The sequence below is a fragment of the Coregonus clupeaformis genome, unplaced genomic scaffold, assembly GCF_020615455.1.
Source record: "Coregonus clupeaformis isolate EN_2021a unplaced genomic scaffold, ASM2061545v1 scaf0304, whole genome shotgun sequence".
NCBI lineage: Eukaryota > Metazoa > Chordata > Actinopteri > Salmoniformes > Salmonidae > Coregonus > Coregonus clupeaformis.
Window position 1 is genome coordinate 137196 of NW_025533759.1, and position 16936 is coordinate 154131.

The 16936-nt window shown below is 37.7% G+C and overlaps 1 pseudogene; it reads right to left on the reverse strand.

Moving 5' to 3' along the window:
• Positions 1–16428: 16428 nt before the first annotated feature.
• Positions 16429–16936, reverse strand: part of LOC123484408 — a 121740-nt pseudogene continuing 121232 nt past the window's right edge.

Sequence of the window (16936 nt, forward strand, 5' to 3'; positions counted from 1 at the left end):
GGTACAACAAGAAGGAACAGAACGTGCCTCCTGTAGCTCAGGTGGTAGAGCATGGGTCGCCAGGTTGTGGGTTCGATTCCCCACGGGGCCAGTAAAAATGCTGTGCACTCGCTCTGGATAAAGCGTCTGCTAAATGGCGTTAACGTAAATGTGTGCCTGAAAGGCATTTTCGTATCATTAACCCATAATCATTTGGCAAAACTTAAATATCCAATATAAAAGCCTTCAATTCATAAAGTTGCTGTACAAAGTACTCTACATAATGTAGGCTATTTATAAAACAAGTTTTTCAATTTTATTGAACTTGGAAAGTTGTTCTTTCTTCGTGCTATTAGAGCAATAGCAATATACAGGTCATAATATCATTTTGAGGGCAAAATTCAGTTTGGCAAGGAATTAGCTGCGGATAAACAAAGGCCATCAAATTAAACCAACAATTCCATTTACTTCCTATCTCTTGGTTCTGGGATGCACACTCTATCCTAAACATCAGCACTAATGAAACCAGCTGAAGCCTTTACAGCAAGGCTAAAATAATCCACAGACAGAACCACACTACACTTTCAATCACTTTTTCTTATTCTTATTTTCTTATTTCCAGTCTTCATTGTCAATGAATATTTCAAACTACTGAAACACAGAAACATCCCATACATATTTATTATGTCCTATAATAATTGTCTCTGAGGCTATTATGGAGTGGCACTGATGTTAGCAGTTAACATGAAGTGGTGCAGATCAGACTCAATAAAAACAACCATTGATCCAAAATGCACATACCAAAAACATAAAAAGAAAGACATATGTAAATGTTTTCAAATCATTATCAAATATTTTCAAATGACCAAACCCATAAGCCATCAATGTCAACAATGCAGTATACGTGCATGGACCTACATACATTCAACATTCTGTCCATACAGGTACATGATACATGCGTGCACACACACACACTCTCACTTACAGCCACACACACAACACACACACACACACACACACACACACATACTAAATAGAGTGTTGAGCTAAAACATTATGTGATAGCAGTTAGTAATGTATTCCACAGTAGGCAAGATGCCCCTTTGAGACAACAGTCCAAGGACCAGCTCACATCATGTAATTGAAAGGGAATTATTCAAGTTAATTTAATGCCTCAGTTTTAAATTGACACAGCACAAGTAATGCCTGGTCTACACCCTGCCTCCTTAGAGAGACACATTAACATTCAATTAAACAGACATGGTAGGCTACTGACCCCACACTGGCCTACCCAGTCTCATGAAGCTAATTGCTGTGCATGATATGCAAAGCACAAAATAATTGACAAAATATATATTACAACATACTCTTTAAACTAACAATATCCTGGCTATGGAATAAAACACATCCCCTTCTGCATGTTGTCTTGTGAGATCTAAAACACAGTCTTTCTGGACAGACTCACTAACTAAAATCAAGCATAGCATATGTTTTGTGCTCCACATATTTTTCCATAATATGATCATTATTCTGGCCAAGTGTGTTATAAACTCACATTGCAGGTCTAGATGCGCTGTCAATAATTACAATATTTCTGCACTGTCTCATCAAAAGCAATTAGTTTAATACAACCCTCAGGAAAACAATACATTCATAAAACGTAAACGTCTGCTAACACCATTAGGCTACTAAATCGGATAACATTTGTTCTAATAATACAAAATATTGCTAATGTTTTGCTCATCATTCGCGGTCGTTTAATGACAGATAGCGAGTTTCCAATTCCAAAGTTCGTCTCGCAACATGCAACTCTATTGATCTGGGATTGAATGGGGATCTATTTAAACAAGAGAGACACCGTGAAAGAGCGCTGAGCACAGGCTGTGAAGCATGCGGTTTCAGTATGTCAAAATGCACTTCTAAATCTCTAAACTTACTGGCACCATATGCCGTCAGGAGTCGATATCTTTATGCCCGGATCCAGTTCGGAAATGTTTTTCTCTCGCAAAACCACAAGTTCCTCTGAAGTCCACGTGCAGATAGTTCTGAAAAGCAAACAGTAAGAAATATATGATGTTACAATAGGTGAAATTTCAAACCATAAATCTGAATCAAAATGCAACTATACATATTTTGCTAAATAATCCCCAAAATGGATAATAAAACATTTAAATCAACTTTCATCATCGTATTAAAAGTAAACAAATAATCCAACATTCTGGATAATATGAGGCTAATCAATATAACCTTTGATTTCAATAACAGCATTGTGTACAAGGCAAGAACAACGTGGGGTTTCAATTATAAAAATCGACCATCACCATGATTATATTGTAATGTTCCTTTCATCTAATTTATTGCTGTGTGGAGCGACGTTTCTTTTAGAGTATTTACAGTGCGTAAAAAATAAACAAAATGGGCAGAAACCGAAGAAAAGGAACCTGACAACTCGCCGGAGTAATTTTTTTATTTCCTGATAAAATACGAGTTGGAAACAACCGTGCAGTGAACCATCAACAAAACTCCTCACTAATTTGTCACAGGCAGTGTTAAACTGTCCGTCAAAGGAAAAACTATCTCCTATTGAGCAGCCAGACAGTGCCGAGTGTCCCCTGTATGCAATCAGGACAATGTGCTGAATTGCGCAGTCTAATTATAAATGTGCCATTTTAGACTTCTATTAGGCTCCAGTGCCCACCTTACCTTATGGGGAACTTGCACTCCCAACTAACAGCAACTGTTCAAAACAAAATACCATTACGATATCAACTTCACCCTATCAGAGGAACGAGGCGGAGGGTTGTTTTTCACCCATGCAGCCGCTCACTTAAGACATGATTGTATTATTAGACACCGGGTTATTCTGACGGACTGGACACTATTTGGAAGGAAACTAGGACGAAAAGTAAAGCTGTCTTTAATTGGTTTCAGATTCCGCGTACTGGGTGGGCACGGCAACCCCTATTGTATTTATTTCAAAGGTTGAAAAAAAAGGAGCATTGGAATATTCCCCGGCAGCAATAGGTTTAGGCTACATTAGCTATAGAGTCCAGATTTGCAGTGACAGAGAGATCCTCTGTACTCCTCCTCTCATACTTTTAAAACTAAGGCTATCCATTGTCTGCTTTCTGTGTTTTCTATTAAAATGGTATCACTGCTTGTGCAGAAGTTAGAAAAAAAAGCTTTATCTGAGCACTGCAAGTGTCTCATTTTTGGGAAACACACTGTAAATGATGGGCTATCTTCACACAACAGACTAGTTCACACGAACTGCGTTGCATTTGTCCTCCCAATACCTTGGTATACAATCGTGTTTTTGTCAAAATCTCAAGCACCTTCAAAAGCCATGTGTGATATTAAAATTACTAAATATCTGGTTATAGCCTAATATGCGGTAAAAGTTGTTGTTTTTAACAAAACAAATAAATGAAAAATGGGGAAACTATATCCAATCTATAACACTTAAAACAAATAAAACGTCATTATTTAGAATATTTAGCACACAATTAAACCTGTGCATTCAATTATCTGCAGTGTAGCTGTGGCCAGATTCACACCTGTCCATGATAGGTAAAGACAATGGTGCAAAAGAGACAAAAATAATTACACCAGATGACTTCCGTTAGTCCCTAAAACAGTCCGAGAGCTGCGCTTTAAAGGCTTGCAGGGGAAGCCTTCTTGTCCAGGTATATTGTCTCTAAATGGGCTAGCCTTTCGAGGAGTAGTTGGATTTAATTTATGGCTTATGCATTCTTTTTAAGGTCAATTTGCCTGACCTCAAATTAAAGTTAAGGCAGAGTGAATTCCCAACTACGCATCTAACATTTTTACACTGAATTATAATTCCGGTCGAACGATTAAAGTAGATTAATTAGAGTTTGGAAGAAAGACAACAAAATAAACCATATGCTCAAGTTCAGAAGAAACTTGTAAATTCTCGCCATCCAGAAACATTCGGGAGAAAGGAAGGGTATGGAAGGGTACCTGGAGCAATGCGCACGTCATTGTCAATAATAGTACCGCTCTGTGGACAAAAGTGAAAGTGCCTCCCCAGTCCCAGAGGAGAAAGTTGTGAGCATCCGGATACGAACACCATAGCAAACCACATATAACTCGATGATACTTTTTTAAGTGTTGAATTTCGCGACAAGACTTTGTGGATGCGTAACCAACAATGAAATAAAAAAGGGTTGCGCGTAATTCCCTACAGCCTACCTAGCTGTATGATGCTTAAATCCAGTAAGCCCTAGCTGCTCATCCAAGTGAAATATAGAGCTGTTGATATCACTACCTCGAGACGCACGATTGATTGTAACTTATAAGTTACACAAATATCCTCGTGTCGGTAAATAAAACAGGGCATCATTGTTACAGTAGCTATCGAAACCTTAACGGAGAACGCTCTGGCTTGTCTTTTTTACGCACTCTGCTTTCGTATTCGCGTTTACCACGGCTCTCGCGATTGAGAAGCAATAAATAAGAACGTTATCATATTCCCCTCACAAAAAACGCCCTACAAACAAATCTTTTCACTCCGAAAACCTAACATAGAAGCATGAGAAAAAAAAAAAACGGTTTTAACACCCCTATTGACATCGAAGGAGGCGAACTCCTGGTACGTACCAACAAAAACAGGCAAAAAAAAACGCAGTTTGCATAAAAAACACGAAACAACCAATATTAAAACTAAGCACGTTTTTACCTTGAGATCAGTGGAGAAAAGAGAGATGCAGGTCCTGGCGGTATCGTATCCCGAGTCGTGTGTTTTACGCTGTTTTATGTTAAAACATAATGATTACTATCTGTAGAGAAGAAAGAGAACTAAAGTCTGCTGTTGGTTTCCCACTGGCTATATGAGGGGTCCCGTTCTTTCTATGAAGTTTAATTGTCAAAACTGCAAGGAGCTGTTGTTGTTCTCTATCCTCTTTATCTCCCTCTCTCTCTGAGAAAGAGAAGACTGATGCAGAGCTGTCAATCTTGGCAATCAGTGCGAGCAGCCATGTACGCAAGTATTCAAAGCATTTCCGTCGTGCAACATCAGAAAGTGAGTGGCCAGGGCATTGATCTGAGGGAGGCAAAGAGGCAGGACTCCCCCTCCACCCAAAGATGCCAAGGAGAGAGAGAGAGCGAGAGAGAGAAGAGCTTAGTGAGTGAAAACAGAGGGAGATTTTGCTCTTGATTTGATTAAATAGAAAAATTATCCAAGTATTACACAGCAGCACAATTGAAGTTGCGACAACATAATTTGCACTTGAACAAACTCCAATAAGAGTTATTGCCCTATTTACCTGTAAAGTGGACTATGTAATGCATTATTGTTGTCTTTTGCCTTATTCTAAATGAATGGAACAATTTTATCAACAGCACATGACCAGAAACGCACTTCACGTTAAGACAGAAAACTACTCTGTGTGGGGGTTAGTTATACTGTACCAATACTATAACACTGCTGGCCCTTAATAACCAGATCAACTGAAGCTTTGATATGAGTAGTGACGTGTAAAGAACTCAGTATCAACCCATACCTCTTTACGACCAAACGATATTTGGTATAGGCTATAACAGTCATAGATCGATTGACTATGTTGGGTAGGAATGTAATGTAGTAGGAATACATTGATACATTTGTAGCCTATAGCCTACATTGTTAATTTCAGGATTATATAGACGAAGTATAGGTTAACACAGGAAAGCAAAAGGCAATTAATAAAGTATTTAATCAAAAAAAGGTCGCAATTTCAAAAATAAGATGGCAATCTCTCTCAAATGGGGAGCCACGCCTGTTTCTATTCGTCTGATCTGTATAAAATAATATCAATGTCAGTAAGGTTTACGGTGTTAGTTATAACTCAATTATTGAGAACTCAATGTGTCACTTTTATAAAAAAACAAATCATTTTACTGCATAATGTTATATTAAGTCATTGATTATCTCATGGTTTCCTATTCATGGCTAATCATCCTATGATACATACACCTAAAATTAGAATCGATGTGCTAGTGTCTTTTCCAATATACACAATAGTTTACAGACTTTGAAGTTTTTGTGGGTTGACATAGCCTACAATGTTTATGAAAAAATAAAAACGTGTTTTTAATGATTAGAAACGACCAGTGATAGGTCAACGTGTTTCAGAAAAGTATTTCAATCGAGAAGCATAACATTAAAAAAAAAATATTAGTAGCCCACCTAGACACTTTCTCTTACTTTACATATAATAGGCTGCATTGTAAAATGTAAATGAAGTGACATTTTTTATATCAAAATAATATTTGGGTCACTAGGCCTACCAAGCAAATGTTTTCCACCCCCTTGAACATTCAATATAAAATATTTCAAAGGCTTAAATAGAATTCCCTGGGTTTTAATATAGGCAAAAATTCCGTTGAAATTAGAGGAATAAAATAACTTCTCAAGAGTCTATAGTAGCCTGCCTATGTATCCTCAAAATCCCGTAAAAGACAATAAAAAAAATATATATAGCCTTCATCAATGGGCTGCTTATAGACCAAACTCTAGCGGACATAATTAACGACACATAAATAAACCATCTTTCAGCAGTAGGCTATATAGTTTGATTTTAGATGGGAAATTGTTCTGAGGAATAATAGTACAACACCTTTGTCAGCTGTAAAGGTAGGTAGGCTACAGTAAAGGAAAAGTGGCGGTCCACCGAAGGGCGAATATAGGCTACAGGTAAGAGGTAACCACAGGTTTGCAGCGCACTGAGACACTTGAGTTACGCTCTGTCTTCATCTACACTCAACAGAATGCGACAATCACTATCACGCACCATCATCAATTAAAATCAATCCCTTCAACAACAAGATAGCGTAAGAACAATGCAACTAGTAAACTGAAAATACAAAGGGAAAGGTTTGTCATATACAGCATAGGTGGACAAAACAAAGTCACGACAAAACCTTTAACACTACGCTTTCAAGAATAGCAGGACTTCATTGGTTTCATTCATTCCAATAGGTAAATAAGACAATGTTGTACTTACAATGACAGAACGAAGCAGTGGAAATACAGTTTGTTAACTGAAGAGTCACATAGGGCTAAAAAGAGGAGGAGGAGAAGAAGAAGTGGAGGAGAGAGAGAGAGAGAGAGAGAGAGAGAGAGAGAAGAGAAGACAAATTAAATACTGCCCCTCCCAAATCTCATCGCGTCAGTTCTGGCTCTTCTCTGTCTTTCATTTTCACATTCCCTTTGTTCAAAGAAAATCATATCCACGCGTCACATCTTTTTATTATTCAATTGGAGCACCTACTTTCAAGACAGTAAACCCCTAATGCACTGCAAACTTTTCCTCACAATAAGTACGTTGTCTCTCCTTCTGTTGAAATATAAATGTATATATCAATCCAGTTTTTTCTTCGCCTTAGGCACAAACTAATGCTCACCAAGCTCCCCAAAACACCTAGAGCAGAATATTCCAGGTATTGTTACATTTGATATATTTTTTAAGATTGGTAAGTTCTACAGAAACAGAGTGCAAGTCCTAGTAAGGATGGAGAACCATTTTTATTATAAAGTGGTCCAAGGGGACTTTGCGTGGATCTTCTACTGGTCTTAAATTAAAGAGAAACGCATTGCTCCTCAATGGCGATGCAGGCAAGAGATTCCTCAAATTTGTAAAAAACAAGGATGTTGGCACATTTTAGATTTCCCTCTCAGGTGCCGAGATTCAAATGTGTTCTTTCAATTAGTTAAAATTTCAGTGTAGTTAATCTTAAAGACAATTAAAACATCTTATCTTCGCTGTGTAATTATTCGTAAAGTCATATTTTACATAGGGCCCTAGAGAAATGCCATGTTGTGTTGAAATCAAGAAGGAAAATGGATGTGTGTGAAAGCGTGTTTGCTGGGAGCAATGTTTTAATTATTAATTAATTAACAAAAGTTCTTACTGACATATATTTCATGTAATATTTAATATTTTCGTGTTTCGTTTATTTAACAGTAGAAAGGTAAGCTAGCGCCTTTCAAAGATAAGTTGAGTATACTTGTTTTTACGTGACTCATACGCCCACCTTTCGGTGGCTTTGGGAATGTCCTCTTGCGCCTCACTCGCTTATGAAACACACAGTAAGTAGGTTTAACGTGTAATACAGAGAGGCTAGGGCATGGTTTGAGGTAGAAAAGTTGGTTGATGCTGTTTTGAATTACAACTCCAAGCTACTAAAACAACGCAATTCAATAGACTAAATAAATAATAGTTGCAATATGTCTGCCTAAAAAGCTTAAAATATCTTACTGCAATATGATGAAAACCTACACCATGACCTCATCTGGTCTCTCATTAGATGTGGCTTAACATGTTTTTTATGCTAGTTAGTGTTTCTAAATGTGGCCCGATATGGCTATGCAGATAACTATAATAATACGATGTCATACTAATTTGATCATTTACAACTCTTGAATCGTCAATTAATTTATAATTGATTAAGATGATTACATGGATACATATTTTTTTCTATGTGTGGTCAACTGCAGGATAATGTAGATTATTGGTTCTTGGTCCTCCTGTGCTTATAACCAGGCAACTGTCTGCATAAAGAGAGAGATTGTGTCAGTCCAACTGGTTGGGGTAAGGCAGCAGCATACATCACATTTGCATATCCTGAGCTACTTTGATGCATCTTGAAATGCAAGACTAGGCTATTAATATTTGAAAAAGGAGAGTGCATGAAAAATCAAAATTTTTTGTTACATTAAATTAATCACGTGTTCTTCTCTGTTCTGCATGGTTAATTAAGAACACTATTCTGTCAGGGAGTGAGGGTTGCCGTGTGATTTGTTGGGTTAGCACCAGAGCCATTCCAGCAGCCACGTTACATACCACGTCAGCTTCATGTTGGAGTTTAGCTTCATGGCAGAGTTTATTGTTTAAATCATCACATCATATAGAGGCTCCTGAAAAGGTGTGGAGGCCTCCTCACATACTATCATCCGAACAAATGACACTGTAACAGAAGTTGAGAAAAAATGGTTTCAATTCAGATCAGTGATAGAATAATTTATTCTAAATTGTGCACAGACAATGGATGACTTTCACATAACTGTCAGTCAAAATGGCATGTCCCTTTGTAGTAAAGCAACATGCGAAAAGAAACCCACACCATAAGGTCTGGGTATACCCTTTGAGCAATAAACATTCACTACCTTCAAGAATATATGAAGCTCAGTAAAATGACAAAGCAAAGGATGTTGTGCATTGCAAGCCATAAGAGAAAATAACTAACTGCAACATATTATGTGGCAAGAAACAAGAAAGGGATCAATTAACTGTTGGTGGTCGGAAAAACCAACTCATTATGACGTTTTTGTGTTGATGGCAAGGCTTTACAAACATTTTAATTATAGATAATCAGCTTCATGGGAGGGACATGTATGCAACAATATTTTATCATAATGCTCTGCACTGAACATAGGCCCTTTTCAGTCGGGTCTTGATCCTTTGGGAGTCAGAAAATATAGTAGGAGCTGTCACTTAAAGTTAGCCATTTCTTTGGTGAGATGAAACCCTATCAGCTGGGGATAACAATGGTAAACGTGGCTGAGAACATTCATTTTAACGTGTGCCAAAGTATTCCTTGTAATTCTTGGTCAAATTACATTGAAGGTTAGGTATGTAGTATTTACATCCCGGTACTGATACATCAACTGTGTTAGTCTTCGTATTAATGTCAAATAAATTATTCTATATACACAATAATAAAAAATAAACATAAGATTACATTGCTACAACTTGCCAGAAGAATGTTTGTAAAAAAAATATATTTAAAAAAAACGTGAAACTTCAACAGTTCAATACACTCCCCTGGAATGTGTAAATAGGGGTTATTTTCCCATAATTATTTATTTATGTAAACACTTTTCTGCATAAGTTGAGTGTTCACTAGCCTTCCTTTCTATACAGTGCTAACAGGTCCAGTTACTTTCCATGGTTCAAATTTATTCTCAAGTTGATAGGTAAGCAATAAGGCCTGCAAGGGGTGTGGTATATTGGCCATATACCACAAAGCCTGAAAGTGCCCTTATTGCTATTCTAAACTGGTTTCAACATAAATAGAACAGTAAACAAGTATTTTTGTGTCATACCTGTAGTATATTGTCCGATATACACCCAGTTGAAATGCTATTTCACCATCAGCATCCAGGACCCAAATACCCGGTTTATAATGTTCAATAATGTTTAATAATCATGCTGTAGGCCTACATACAGTTAGCTCATAAGGTAATCTCATAGTTTAGCTATACAGCAAAAATAAGACAAATTGATACATGTATCAATGTTATTTGACTTAGCACATACTAAAATAGGCTACTGCTAATTTATTTGACTCCAGATGCCAAAAGAGAAAGGTCAGAAAGTTAAGACAATTAACATATTTCCAGAGCAGCATGTATGATGACCAGTCTGTAAACTGCCATTATTGATGGATGGCGGGTAGGTGCTCTACTGCCTTCAAAACTGGCACACTCTCATTGGACACTCCACAATCTGGACATGATCCAGGCATAAAGGCCCGACATCCACCAAACTTCATTATTAATAATGCCAAGTTATATAATTAACTCAAACAACATTTGCATACATGCAAATCCTCCTTCTCCCAATTGGACCTGTAAAGTGGGACACTCTGTTCTCATTAGCTGACCCATATCTCTTACTTGCATAACTCCAAATTTCCTCAAACGTTTAGTCAGGATCTAATATTTCCTTTTAGGTTAACGAGCGACTAATTAATCATGATTTAAATAAGGGAATCTACATGCTTTGTCTAATTATATAATGACAGGGACGTCATATTACTGTATTTAACTACTTAATTACCAATTCCATTACTATCTGCACAAACTCCACTAATGCATATTGCTAGCTCCAGGGGTAGGGCTTGAAGAGGTTGATACATTTGTGAGATTCTTACCATGTTAGCAGTGTGTCTTCCGACAGTGATCAGCCAGAGTGAAAAGGCAGGTCGTTGCCCCCTCACATAAAAAGGTTCACTAAAAGTCAAAGGCTTACAATGATCTCTTCAGCCCAATACCTGAACAGACACACAAACTCTCAATGACTGAAAAAATTAACAGCTGCAGGTGAAATGGTGGAATGAGATCTCAAGCTATGGCATGATATGAAAAGTTGGAAAACAGAGCCATTTACACACAAACAGTAAACAATACCCTAACCCATTCAATTATTAAAACATGGGAAATGTTCAGTCTTTATAGTGAGGATGTGTTCTGCATCATCATCATCATCATCTTCATCATCATCTTCTTAATGCTTGCTTTGTAGACCCATGGCGGCGCACAATTGGCCCAGCATCGTCCAGGGTAGGGGAGGGAATGGCTGGCAGGGATGTAGCTCAGTTGGTAGAGCATGGCGTTTGCAACGCCAGGGTTGTGGGTTCGATTCCCACGGGGGGTATGATTTAAAAAAATAAAATAATGTAACTGTAAGTCGCTGCTAAATGACTAAAATGTAAATGTAGAGGATTGAAAGTACCTGAAGATGGCACACATTTGCACAACACATACCTATACAACCCAATGTGTGAGAGTGAAAGGTGAGCCTCATTAAAACTACTCATCAAATGTTAATTTGTACCAATAACCAACACTGCAGCACATTTCATTATGGTGCAGGTTTTTTATTTGTGCCTGCAGACAGAGTTGTGCCTTAATTTTGAAGTGAAAGGTGTTGCTAAGAGGCAGACAAAGTTTGAGTTACTGCTGGATCAAAGAGGAAAGCCAAAGGGCATCTGCTTCATTCACGTACTCAAAAAGCCCAATTCACTGTAGGTATTGTAAATGCAAACCGTTTAAGGAACATGAGAGCAATTTATTGTTTTTTTTAACACAGCATTTTTTGAACATTCATACTCAATCATTTATAGTGTAGAACAACTGTGTTTACATAAACCTATTATCATATAGAGTGCATTCGGAACGTATTCAGACCCCTTCACTTTTTCCACATTTGTTACGTTACAGACTTATTCTAAAATTGATTAAATTGTTTATTTTCCCTCATCAATATACTCGCAATACCCCATAATGACAAAAGCAAAAACAGGTTTTTAGAAATGTTTTTTTATTTATTAAAATTAAAAAACTGAAATATCACATTTACAGAAGTATTCAGACCCTTTACTCAGTACTTTGTTGAAGCATCTTTGGCTGGTTACAGCCTTGAGTCTTCTTGGGTATGACACTACAAACTTAGCACACCTGTATTTGGGGAGTTTCTCCCATTTTTCTCTACAGATCCTCTCCAAGCTCTGTCAGGTTGGATGGGGAGCGTTGCTGCACAGCTATTTTCAGGTCTCTCCAGAGATGTTGGATCGGGTTCAAGTCCGGGCTCTTGCTGGGCCACTCAAGGACATTTAGAGACTGCCAACACCATGCTTCACCGCAACACTATGCTTCAAACCAGAGAATCTTGTTTCTCATGTTCTGAGAGTCCTTTAGGTGCCTTTTGGCAAACTCCAAGTGGGCTGTAATTTACCTTTTACTGAGGAGTGGCTTTCGTCTGGCCCCTCTACCATAAAGGCCTGATTGGTGGAGTGTTGCAGAGATGGTAGTCCTTCTGAAAGAGTTCTCCCATCTCCACAGATGAACTCTGGAGCTCTGTCAAGTGACCATCGGGTTCTTGTCGCCTCCCTGACCAAGGCCCTTCTCCCCCTGATTGCTCCAGTTTGGCCGGGCGGCCAGATCTAGGAAGAGTCTTGGTGGTTCCAAACTTCTTCCATTTAAGAATGATGGAGGCCACTGTGTTCTTGTGGACCTTCAATGCTACAGAAATGTTTTGGTACCTTTCCCCAGATCTGTGCCTCGGCACAATCCTGTCTCTCAGAGCTCTACGGACAATTCCTTCGACCTCATGGCTTGGTTTTTGCTCTGACATGCACTGTCAACTGTGGGACCTTATATAGACAGGTGTGTGCCTTTCCAAATCATGTCCAATCAATTGAACTTACCACAGTGTGGACTCCAATCAAGTTGTGAAACATCTCAAGGATGATCAATGGAAACAGGATGCACCTGAGCTCAATTTCGAGTCTCATAGCAAAGGGTCTGAATACCTATATAAATAAGGTATTTCATTTATTATTATTTTTTATAAATTTGTTAAATTTGCAAAAAAAACTGTTTTTGCTTTGTCATTATGGTTATATGTGTAGATTGATGAGGAAAAAAAACAATATAATCCATTTTACAATAAGGCTGTAACGTAACAAAATGTGGAAAAAGTGAGGGGGTCTGAATACTTTCCGAATGCACTGTATGTCTCTTTTTTTTATTTGTGGGAATGCTCGAGAACAGATTTCTTCAATTAAACTGAATTCCTGGTGATTTTACAGTATTTTCTGACCCAAAAATAAAAATAAAAAAGATGCCTCTGTTGCCAACCCCTACCCTAGAAGCCAGTCCAAACACAGTCCTGCTCTGCTCTCAGACCTGTTACACCGCGATGCTTCTACAAAGTATTGACTCAGTGGTGTGAATACTTATGTACCTGTTTTTCGCCTTTGTCATTATGGGGTATTGTATGTAGGTTGATGAGGACATTTTATTTAATTCATTTTACAATAAGGCTGTAACATAAATAAAATGTGGAAAAAGTGAAGAGGGTCTGAATACTTTCGAGATGCACTAACTTATTCCACATGTTGTTACAGCCTGAATTCCCCATATTGGGACAATTTAATCAATTTAAATTCAGGCTGTAATACAACAAAATGCGGGAAAAAGTCAAGGGTGTTTTTACTTTCTGAAGAAACTGTATACGTCTACCCTGGAAGAAAGGCTGTGCTGAAGCACAAGTATATTGTTTTAACCATCAATAAGTTGTATTGCAATAAACTGCGAGATGAGACATATATACTAATAAATATCAGTCTTAAAAAGTTACTGGACTATTTCATTAGTTTCATAGAATGTAGGCATGTACAGTGTGTTGGGAGAGAATATTCAATAATTCTTAACTGTTCAATAATTGAACACCAGCCCATCCCTTTTTAAAGCATGTATATTGAACCTGAGATGATAAAAGAGCATAAAATACCATTTTAGAATCAAAGTACCTTTTGTGTTGGATCCTTTGGTTCAGCTCATGTACAATTAGAGTCCAATCAGGATTTTTATGGTGTCTTATACAGAGACACTGACTGGGCTTTCACCATTGGGCGTCCTCCCTGCACGCGCCAGCCTTCTAGTGGTCATGGATATCCTGAATGACACAAAAAGTCAAGCTTAAATACCCAGGGCCATGCCCTTATTTGAAATAAGCTACACCTGGGACTGGCAAGGGGTTCAAATGGGCACGTTTACCAACAAACAGTTCCACCCTGTTACAATCATGTGGGAAAGAGGCCTTCACTGTTTTCCATAGGTTTTTACTCTGGGTTTCATATCAAGTCCTCAAATCATTTATAGTTTCAAAATGACTAAAGGTTGTCTCCCCCCAAGTGCTCAGCTACAGGGTTTTGGAGTCTACTGGGAAAGTCAGGAATTAGTTTTTCTATTCATGTGGTTTGAAAACCTCTTCCTAGAGTCAGTGAGGAACATTTTGTAAGAATTAATGTGTGAGGCCTTGATTACGTTGAACAGAACAAGACATAATTAGCATAATAGGCCCTATTTCATTCTCTTTGAGTCGGAGCATAGCATAACAAATGTATATGAGCCAGCATCCAAACGTCAATAAATGGAAATGTCCACAATCCTCAGTGGATGGTCTTGGGTGAATTTCTGCAGGAGGAAAAAAACAACCCATTTATTGCGGGAAATAAGCAAATAACGGATGTGATGGTCTTATACCCACCAGGGCTAGCAGGCACTCTGGGGCCCCACTCCCACTCCTCGAGAGCGGCATGGAGGGAAAGGAGACATGGCAGCTCCCACTGTGGAGCTCTGGGAGGTGCATCCCCTCTCACAGTGTTTTCAGCCAGTACCGCGATGCAGACCAGGTATGTAATTACTCTCCAATTAAAGATAAAGATCTCACAAGGGAGGGAGAGCAGTCTACTGGCCCACCAGGCAAAGGAGGTTATAAGCAAGATAGCAGTACATGCTATACGAATATGTTAGAACTGTAGAATTATGTATAGGACTGACAGAACAATTGCAATTGATTCTAGTATGACTTTTATATAGCTGACCTTCCATTTACAGAACATGTAAAAAGTAAGTTGCAAAAGCTTTGATTCATAATTCCATCAGCTTTGATTCATAAGTTCAATGCCATGTTTGTCTCAAGGGTTTCTTTTAAAAGTAAAACATCTTATAAATTCTATGCTTCAGATACACCAATGTTATTACTACCCCACCTTCCCAGTTGAAAATATAGAGACACAGAATAAAACATGCCCTTTAAGAAGGAGAAGCTTTGAACTAAAAAACATTTCAATAAGGTTTTTGTATTGAAGTTTACCTCATTTGGTTTGAGCCTGTAAAGTTGGATTCCCTTCTCAGATAATAGAATGAAATGTAACAGGTCAAAGCAATCAATAAGGAATGTTCAAAGAGAATCCTTGGAGCTGTGATGAGGCTACATTTTGTACTTTTTAGTCAGCATGAGACAGGTTACCAGAACTGGCACAAGATAAAGGGTTTTGTTAGATTCCAACACAGTCAACCATATTATTCAACTGTCATCCACAGAGCTGTACAATTATTAAACTGATGCAATAAAATATGATTTTAATTCAATACTGTACAATAGGCTATAAGACCTAAGAGTTTTGGGGGTTCACATTCTCTGAATACCTCAGTATACCGTTATCATTTTTAAAAGCGTTATTATGACTACTGTATGAGTCTGTTGTCTGAAGACAAAACATTTGATGAGGCAAATGTCATGTTAATATCTTTAATATTTACATTTTTAATAATTCTCATTGTGACACCTGCCCAAGCCATCCAGAAAATATTATGTTCTATGTTATTTTCCTCCCAATGTGTAAGCAAAAAATAAAATCAATTTGGCAAGCCAATAAGAGACTGGCAGTACTAGATACAAACACAAATTACATTTCAAGTGATTTGGTGTAAGAATATCATCTGAGTTTTGACAATACAATCAACATGTTCTTATCATGTTCATATCAACCTTCCAGTTGGTGAATACTCTCAATAACGTTTTTGAAAAAATACAAGTTCCCTCCAAATTCCATCACACTGCAAGACAAAACATATCATTCTCACCTTGAAAATATCTCTTTCAGTGACTTACTATGATACAGTATAATGCTAAAAGTGCAATAACATGCTATAAAACATTTCTGTTATGGGATTAACATTTTGTTAGGCACTTCCAAAGTTAATTTGCACAGCAGCTTCCACGGCAAAGACATACATTTTCTTAAGAAAATAGTTACGTAATTAGAATTAAACGGTGCCACTGAGGGCAGTTAAATGTTCACTAGCGCTCATCTACTGTATAACAGTCTAACTGTCAGAATCAAACAAAGTCTTTCTTTCTTCAAGAATCCAGGTTGTATTGTCATCATGGAATAGCACCTCAGTGTCCAGAAACCGCTTTGGCTGAAGGAAAATCAACAGAACACATAAAGTTAGTTTAGGTACACTATGAGAAATTCTACAACACCAAGCAGAATGGAAGGATGGGTGGAAATTAAGAATACATTCTTAGCTGGGATTCAATCAAACAGTATTAGCAGGATTTTAGGCTAGTAAAGTAGAAATATATATACAGTGAGGGAAAAAAAGTTTTTGATCCTGCTGATTATGTACGTTTGCCCACTGACAAAAAATGATCAGTCTATAATTTTCAATGGTAGGTGTATTTGAACAGTGAGAGACAGAATAACAACAACAAAATCCAGAAAAAAGCATGTCAAAAATTTTATAAATTGATTTGCATTTTAATGAGGGAAATAAGTATTTGGCTCCCTCTCCAATCAGAAAGATTTCTGGCTC